Source organism: Adiantum capillus-veneris, chromosome 2 (assembly GCF_014529385.1).
Source record: "Adiantum capillus-veneris isolate H3 chromosome 2, ASM1452938v2, whole genome shotgun sequence".
In the NCBI taxonomy this organism is placed as follows: domain Eukaryota; kingdom Viridiplantae; phylum Streptophyta; class Polypodiopsida; order Polypodiales; family Pteridaceae; genus Adiantum; species Adiantum capillus-veneris.
Window position 1 is genome coordinate 77,510,511 of NC_140932.1, and position 9,309 is coordinate 77,519,819.

The window sequence follows — 9,309 nt, forward strand, 5'->3', positions numbered from 1 at the left end:
TTTTCACACACAAAAAGGTACCATAAAATGTAATTGGAAATTTTCTTTTACAGATTGAATTATTAATAAAAAATTCACAGATAAGGAGTTTAAAAATAGTCCTTGAACGCACGTTATAAACAAAATTTATATTTAGTGACACACCAAGTTAAATTTCCAAGATAATATGGTTTTTTTAGAGTAATAGTGTATTTTCAAAAAGGTAGCTAACATTTTTCACCCATAGAAAATAAATAAAATGCCCAACAAAAATCAACCCTCACATTGGCAATGGGCACCCTCAATAGGGAGAGAGATTGTTCAGTTAACGTACCTTTTACCAGTTCTTGAATATTTTCTCCTTTTTGTTTTTAACAGTTAAAACGTTGAAAATGCTTAAATATCAATAAATTCTCTAAATTTTGATAGGCAAAGGTGCCTATCAAAAATCTCCCCCCCCCCACACACACACACATAGAGAAAAATGTTTTAGCGTCGAACGAATGACGTAGCAAGCAGAAGGGACAAGAGGAGAAAGAAAGAATAAAATATTTAAGGACGTAACAACAATCTAGACGTTAAAGTTACACAACAAGTCTTTAACACTTGAATATCTATGGAGAGAGAGAAAGAGAGAGAGAGAGAGAGAGAGAGAGAGAGAGAGAGAGAGAGAGAGAGAGATCTCACACACACACACACACGCGCGCACGCGAGCGCGCGTCTTGAAAAAAGAAGAATTTAAAATGTTGTAGGAGCGATCCAATGAGATCTCAAAGATCTATTCGATGGTCTCAAGTTCAAAACCTTAGAGAGAGAGAGAGAGAGAGAGACCAATCATAGCCATCTATACTTTTCTTTATAGAGATTGAGAAAAAGGAGTTTGCTCATCCTGTTCATACATTGACTTGAGGTCATCACCTTAACCGCAGCGCCAATTTTTCAACTACTATACTACTCTGACAAGTCATACGTGTATGCACACATGAGCTCCATGCAAACTGCTATCCATCTAATACATGTGTGTGTGTGTGTGTGTGTGTGTGTGTGTGTGTGTGTGTGTGTGTGAGAGAGAGAGAGAGAGAGAGGGGTTTTGGGGGGGGGGGGGGGGGGGGGGGGGGGGCGGGCACGAAGGGAGGATAAAAGTTTTAAATGTCATAGTTATTGTACTATAACAACAACAAGAGGCTTCAAGACCTATGTGACAAATTTCCATATAAGAATATATATATGTACACACACACATACACACACACATATATATATATATACACACACAAATACACATATTTGCATGTATGTGTGGCTCTGTGTGTGTGTATGCACACACACACGTGTATATATATGTATGTGCATATCTTTATACACATATGTAGTATGTATTTGTGTGTGTGTGTGTGTGTGTGTGTACTCAAGTAGGATATATTCTCAAATTTTCAAGGAACCCAATGTGTACACAAAAAGAGGCTGTCCTACATTGCCTCAATGTCCAATCACACATTTAACAGAGCAAAATTAAGCCAAATGGTTGGTATAATATAGATTGTGTGCAAGGAATTAGGCTCAAGCTGGTTGAATACAATCTGCTCTCTCAAAGAGGAATATGGTTTTGTAATTAGAGGATAAAGATAGACAGAGATCAATGGCATGCATGATTTTAGTCACAGCCTCAATTTCACACCACGTCCTTCAGTTTAGCGTAATGGCCAAAAATCCTATAAAAATAAACAATTGAGCAACCTTACTTTGCTTTCATTTCTATCACATTTTAAGATGCAAATGATGTGAAAGTGTACATGAACAACTAGTACGCACCTTATCATACTAAGCCGCTTATGTATTGTTGTGATTAGGTGATGACGTAAACCATTACCATGCTTGTGAACATAGATAGAGATCCAAGAGAAGCATCTAGAGAGAAGCATAGACGTAATCACATTCTTAATATTAAAAGAATGTCATCTCATCTCTTTGAAACTTGAAGCTGTTTTGGTACATTGGAAACTAATAGCCCTTATATTTTCACAACTCTACTCTTAGACATGAAAAGTTTTATAATTACACACTGTAGCAATTATGGGCCTTCATCTTTAAAAACTTGCTGGCTTACCCAGTTTCTACTTCTCAACTTGGGTAGAACTTTTGTCAACTCTAGATAGACCAAGGGAAAGATGGTCTTCTTGCCATATAAGAAGTTATGATGTACACTTCTACCATGTCTTGCTTATAAAAAAGACGCAAGGATAGAAGTAAGTAAGAGAGTGGAGTAGAGACATTGAATTCAATTGTATTCCTATTGTTGAAACCAATTCTAGAACCCGCTCCATTTTCAAAAACAGCTTTATTGTTATATTGATTTCAGACGGCTTTCATCTCTTCACACCATGCTAACTACCTAATCTGTATAATCAACATTGGTAGCAAAGCTAAACCAAGATACACCAGAAGAAGGAGAATCTCTCTCTCTCTCTCTCTCTCTCTCTCTCTCTCTCTCTCTCTACCACAATAGAAGTAGAGCATTCCGAAGTTTTTTGAACAAGGGCTAGCACCTTATAAAAAACAATGTGTATGAGAAGCTCCCAAGCTTGGTATCAAAGAATGCTTTGTAGAATCTTAAAGAGGTTCTGTAATGGATTGCTTTTAGAAATGTGATAGAATATACATGTAGGAATAGAGTATGATAGTGTTTCACTCGGAAGAGAAGATATCCCTACAAGAATAGAAATGATGTTTCTTTGGCCATAGCAACGCGCGGGTCACATACTAGTGTATTCCTAAATTGGTTACTCATAAAAGAGGCCTCGTGAGTAGAGCATGTATAGCTGTATAAATATCACATGCACCCACATAAATACATGTCAAATTGGTGTCATTGATGGACCATCAAGTGATAAAGCATAACGTAGATGGAAAACACTGAAGGGGTGGGTATAATAAGGGCACCCATGATGAAAAGACTTATAAGGCCAATGGCACGGTATAACAACTTCAAGATTTGTTATTTTTTTCCCCAAATACTCTCAAAACAACTCTATCTCTTTTTTCAAACTTCTCTTACATCAAAAACCAAAAAACATTCAAACCCAAATCCATGAAGTTAATTTTTCCCACAAAATCTACAAGGTCCACACAATTTTTTGAAAAGAAACCAAACAAATACGCATACTTAAAGGTGGCATATTTTCCATGAGTACAAAACATTGCTAGCATGAGTATGAAGTCGAGTACGCAAGTGTAAGTCGAAAGAAAAAGGTTTTTGCTCAAGGTGTTTTGTCAAAGAAAAACACATGTGGTAGAGTGTGTCTGTGTGTGCATATGTGTTGCGTGTGTGGGGTCAACAAGATCACACATATCGAAGGTAGCACATATGGTCAGCATATATGGCTCAAAGAGTAGGTGCTTAAGACATGTTTGTAATCATAGGTCCATGCATAAAGAGAAAACCCTCCTAGATAGTGTATGTGCATGAATCCGCTTGTGGATGTGTGGATGTGTGTGTGTGTGTGTGTGTGTGTGTGAGAGAGAGAGAGAGAGAGAGAGAGAGAGCACTGAAGGTATGTGTGATGGACACGAGGTGTGTGTGTGTGTGTGTGTTTGTGTTTGTGGCCCTCCCCCAACCCTAGGAGTGGGTTGGGGGAGGGTTGTGGATGTTAGAGAGAGAGAGAGAGAGAGAGAGAGAGAGAGAGAGAGAGAGCACTAAAGGTATGTGTGATGGGCACAAGGTGTGTGTGTGTGTTGCCCTCCCCCAACCCTAGGAGAGAGCCACATGGTGGGAGGTAGGTCCCACCATGTAGAATTGTGACATGATTAAGCTGGTTTCATTAACCGTAGCGAAAGCATATTAACAAGAGAGAGTGTTTCATTAAGGAGATTCCTTATGAGTAAAAAGAAAGTGTTTGGTGGAGTCTATAACAAGAAACAACGTAACTAGTTAGCTTGGCATGCAAAATAACTTGAAAAGGAGAGAGAGATTAAGACTGACAATAGTTGAGGATTGGATTTACTTTTGGGAATAGACTTCGCCCTATGATCCTAGCCTTCTGTGTGAATCTCTCTTTAAGAACGAAATGATCATCACCCATTATGATACACCTCTAATCCTCCCTAACCCAACAATTGGTATCAGAGCTCGTGAGGGATTAACATCTCCTAATCCTTGATCCTCACATTAAGCTTTCAATCTAAGTATAATAATAAGCCTATTATTAATCCATGTGCAATTAACAAAGTGTGGACAAGTTCATGGAAATACATAGAGCCATTACCTTCCTTGGTAAAATTGCCATTGATTAGTGTATGTATATATATTTCCACTTGCATTTAGGTCGCTTTTGCTGTTTCTTTTGCATGATCTTTTCTCCTCTAATTACTCTCTATTTGAACTCCAACTAATGCTCAATTGATTTTGCAAGAATAGTGTGATATTTGTCCTCTAATTTTTCCTATAGAAGCTCTTGTGTGTTTGTGTGTATGTGGGATCATTCAAAGCTCAAGGCACTTTTTTGGTGGAAGTAAAAAGCTTGGAAGTCTTCAAAGGCCCATCAAGCGAGGAAAGTCCATATTTTAAAGGTTTTCTTTACGTTTGGAGAGCCAATTCAATTGGGTTGTTTACACATTTTTGGACTTATGTATTTTTGGACTACATAAGGAGTCCTTAGTAGAGCGTTGGATGTTGGTTTGATCATTGGATAAAGCTTCCGGATAAGTGCCACTCACATGGCAAAAAGACTTTCTTCTTTAATATTTCTTCTAAGTCTTTGTAAGAGGTGTTGACATTTGTGTACCTCTTTCTTTAAAGAAGGCCATTGAATTTTGGATCATCATCACACACAATCTTTTTAATACTCTTTCACCTTTTTGGCTTTCCAAAAGAAGCCTTACATAGGGCCATTGAATTTTGGATCATCATCACACACAATCTTTCTAGTACTCTTTGACCTTTTTGGCTTTCCAAAAGAAGCCTTACAGGAGAGTTTAGTTAAGCATACTTTTAATGATTTCAGTAACGATTGAGACTTACCTTTAAATGTTATTTTGGTTTTAAAATATTAAATGGATCTTTCTATTTTACCTTTCATTCCCTGTTCGGAAAGAATTGCCTCAACTAAGCCTTGAGCTAATAAAAAATTGAGACTAGTTTCTTGCAAACCATGGTAAAGGAAGAAAAACCGATGAAAGATGTAAGAAAATATTTCAAAAATCTTGCAAATTTCAAAAAAATTGCTAGTGTTTCCGGTTTGCTTCTTTGCGAGAAGGAAACTCAAACGACGACTGCTTAATGAAAGAGACTTTTTCAACTTTTATTTCACATCCTCACATGTCTTGACTTTTCTTGCAGTTTATTGTTTTAGAATGCTAAATGGAAGCTGCATAATTCTAGTAAATTCTACACACACACATTTTTATTTTCTAATAAGCTCTTTTTATTTCACCTTTCATTTCATAGCCTCACATAGCTTGACTTTTTCTTACATTCTATATTAAAATTCCAATCGTGACTTCGAGTTAAACTAAACCTAATGATTTTATCACGTTTTTATTGTTTTAGAAAGCCACCGTGCCTCTTTCACTTGTTTTGTTGGCTTTCTAAAAGAAGCCTTAGAGGAGAGTTGAGTTAGGCATACTTTCAATGTTTTCAATAATGATTGGGACTTACCTTAAATGTTATTTTGGTTTTAAAATATTAAATGAATCGTTTTATTTCACCTTTCATTCCACATCTTTTTTTTAAAATTTATAGCAAAACTCACAATTGTGAGTAAATTATATTTATCATCCCAACAAATAACAAGATCTTGCCATGCTCGTGCCGAGCCATCACATCATCGAGAGACCATAATTACCTTGGCTAATTGGGGAGCCACCTCTAATGACCCGCCCCCTTATCCTTGGTACAAGGCATCGGTAATCCTAGGCCAATCATCTGAGTTTTGCTCGCGCCTGAGCGTCCATATTAGTACTTTCCTTTTTTATAATTTCTTTGAAGCTTGCCACCTCAGGATCTCCTTCAAATAGACAATGATTCCTTATCTGCCATACATCATGTAAGAAGAAATACCTGACAATTTGAGTGCTGATAAGGAGGACATGACTTCCCAAATTCTTACCTCCAAGGAATAAATCAGTCTTGAAAAAACAAATTTTCCATGTCCTTTGGACCCACTTGCATGCTTTCCTTGCGAGGCCCTTGATAGCTGGGCATTCCATAAATAGGTGGGCCAGATCTTCGCTAGCCAACCTGCACCCAAGCATTGATCTGTCCCGATCCTTCTCTCCTGAATCTTCACCCCCGTAGGTAAAGCACCCCAAATTACCTTCTACAAAAATACCTTCATGTGCTGCGCAACCTTTGGCTTCCAAATGTTCTCCATTACTTGCTCCCACCTTTCCTCCGGCCATTATTTTTTCCATAACTTGTTAAGGGGGCTAGACCAATTCTTGCTGTGCATCATTGTATGATATATGCCTGTAGAACCGGGTTTCCATAATAGACTGCTTCTAGGACATTTCCAAGCATTCCAATCAAACTCTGATTCATAGATTGGCATCACTACATTGTCAAGCTCTTTCATCACTTTGTGGACAAGTAAACCTCCAAGCCATTCAGTTGGTATTGGATTACTAGAAGGTCAATAGTTTTCAGCTCTTGCTGTCACCATCCCAGAAGTGCCCAAGTCGATTCAGAACCTTATTATTTAGTTTCTTGGTTGTTTCTATCCAGTAGGGATTTTGTGGCGAATCTACAACTTTGGAGAGCCAGGGGTCCTTTCATTCCACATCTTGATATATCTTTACTTTTCTTGCATTCTATTGTTTTAGAATGCTAAAGTGAAGCTTCACCTTGCATAATTCTAGTAAATTCTTTTTTTGTTTTTTGCAACACTCACAATTGTGAGTAGTGGTTGTATTAAAATTCTAGTAAATTCTACACACACACACACACGCACGCGCGCGCACACACATATATATACTTTTCTTGCATTCTATTGTTTTGAGATACTAAAGTAAAGCTTCACCTTGCATAATTCTAGTAAATTACACACACACACACATATATATTCATTAGTTTTTTTAAATTTCACCTTTCATTTCACAGCCTCAGATGGCTTGACTTTTTTTGCATTCTATAGCTTGATTTTAATCAATGTTCGGGAAAGTTTCATTATCAAGTAGCGTCAATCGAGTTTCCTCCTCGCAAAGAAGAAAACCGAAAATACTAGCAAAATTTTTGAAATTTGTAGGATTTTTGAACTACTTTCTCACATATGTCACCAATTTTTCTTCCCTTTACCATGGTTTGCAACTGGCTAGTCTTGATCTTCAAGCGACTCAAAACTAAGCTGAGGCAATCCTTTCTTGAAACTGATTCAAGTTAAATTCAACCTAATGGTATTATCACTTTCTTATTGTTTTAGAAAGCCACACTGACCCTTTCACTTATTTCTCAATTTTGCTACAATGCTTCCAAGTGGTCTTTCAAACGCAAAATTTTTATGTTTTTGGAATATATTGTACTCTAAATACTGTATTGTTACACTTGTTTCATAAAAATAATATTTTATTGTGATAACAAATGTTTTAAAAAGTTGCTGTTACTTCTTTGTTTTCTCTTACGATCAAACCTTTTAAAACTATTATTAAATTATTCTCATAGATCTTATGTAGGCCATTAATGAACTGTCACCTTGTTCAAGCATGTTTTGCATTCCACTACTTTTTATTTATCAAAATCACATGGGTGCATTGTTGCAAAACTATAAGCTTTTAGCTTAAGATAGAATTCACGCAGAGGGCGAAGCTACTCCAAAAAGGAACTTGCCTCCAAATCCCCTCTAGGGGCACATTTCCACTGTCAATATTCAAAGAGTTTTCAAGCACTTCGAACCTCGAGCAAGTCAAAAGAGGGCAATTCACTTTTATAGTGAAGAGCTACTTCACACAAGCAAAGCAAAGAATCGTCATGTCAAAGTCTCCAAAGGGATTCCGACTTTCGGATTCAAGCAAAGGCAAAGTCAACACTACCTAGTAGAGGGTGACTTCACGTCTGAGTGAAGAGGTACTCCACATAAGGAAAAAAAAACTCTCTCTCCTTCCCACTTTGCACTATTAAAAAAGAAATTGCATCCTAACACAACAAATTGCAACGCATCTTTCTATAATTGCATCGTAGCACAATCAGTTGCAACGCATCTTTCTATCATCACCTAAAGGAAAAATTGTGCACCAAATTGAGATGTATGTCGTTGGGAAGTGGGATATGTAGCATTGAGAAAAAGGCACCTTTTTTGTCCATTCATACCTTCTGGACATCTCACCATAACTTGTCCTCCCTGCCCACACACTATTTGCCCACTTTCCCCCTTCCAGGTGGCCATTTAGCTTGATGCAGAGGCGTCCAGGATCCGTTGCGAACATAGAAACTTATTGTTTTAGTCATGAAAAGTTTCGTTTGAACCCTTATCAAATTCGGATGGCATTTTTCAAAAATGGATTCAAAATTTTTAACTCTTTAGTTCTCTAACACATTCCCCTATCCATTGTACATAATTAGCCCCTCATTAGCCCTTCTACTATTTTTATTTTTTCTCACCAGAATGGCCAATTTTAGAGAGAAAAAATAAACCAAAAATGAGATTTGGTGACACCACCATATCATAGCCTTGTCTAGTATGCATGGCTTTAGACAGTCGGGTATTCGCATATCTCAATTTATGGTGGCAGGTTGTTAGAAGGCTAGTCTTTTAGAGCCTCATGGAGTTATTTTTCCAAGGGTACTAGATGAGGAGGTAGATTTTAGTAAGGTCTACTTAGCATGGAGGTAATTGGAATTTGGGACCTTAGGCTTGAGTGACATGGCTCTTCACAATTTGAACCTCATGATATGTGGGTCCAAATTTAACAAGGCTAGACAAATACATTTTCCCTAAGAGGTGAATATAAAGGCCAGGGCTAGAAAGAATCATTTTTCCTAACCGAAGAAAATAAGGGCAAACTTGAAATTCTCCCAGTTTTTAGGTCAAAATTTGAAGCTTTTGCCGGTAAATACACGAAAACTTGTGAAAATTTCCTGATTTCTTTCAAGGCAAGCTCAAAATTTGTCCGGGATTTTAGGATTTCAGCCGGTTAAAATACACAGGACCTCGGTTTTTTTCTAACGCTGATAAGGGCAAACTTGAAACTCTCTTCGTTTATAGGTCAAAATTTGAAGCTTTTGCTGGTAATTACCTAAACCTTGTGTAAATTTTCCGATTTTCTTGGGATTTAACAATATTAGCCGGTTATAATATACTGGACCTTGGTTTTTCTCTAACACTGAGCGAAAGTTGTTTTTTT